This window comes from Penaeus monodon, chromosome 32 (genome assembly GCF_015228065.2).
Source record: "Penaeus monodon isolate SGIC_2016 chromosome 32, NSTDA_Pmon_1, whole genome shotgun sequence".
Lineage (NCBI taxonomy): Eukaryota > Metazoa > Arthropoda > Malacostraca > Decapoda > Penaeidae > Penaeus > Penaeus monodon.
The window spans coordinates 32,520,252-32,520,588 of record NC_051417.1 but is presented as its reverse complement, the minus strand read 5'-3'; positions in this window follow the sequence as shown (position 1 = coordinate 32,520,588).

Here is a 337-nt window from a genome sequence, read left to right as displayed (position 1 = left end):
GAAATCATGCATATAAATACGCGCAGCAGAAATTACTCTTATCAACGACATCTGTATCAGAAACTCAGTTAATGAAACTAAAAGGATAAAAAATCACTTCCGAGTCACAGGAGCAGAACATCATAAAAATCACAGCAGAAGTCAGCCGGCAAAGAGTCGAGAAATAATCCAGGCAAATATCACGTATGGAATTTAGAAAAAAAAAATACTGGCTGGATATAGGAAAGAAAGAAAAATCAACGACGGGAAATTGAATTAAACTGAAGTAAAATAATTGGTATATAAAGATATGAGTGAGGGACCTTCCAAGGTTAACCAGATAATGCTAAAGTAATAT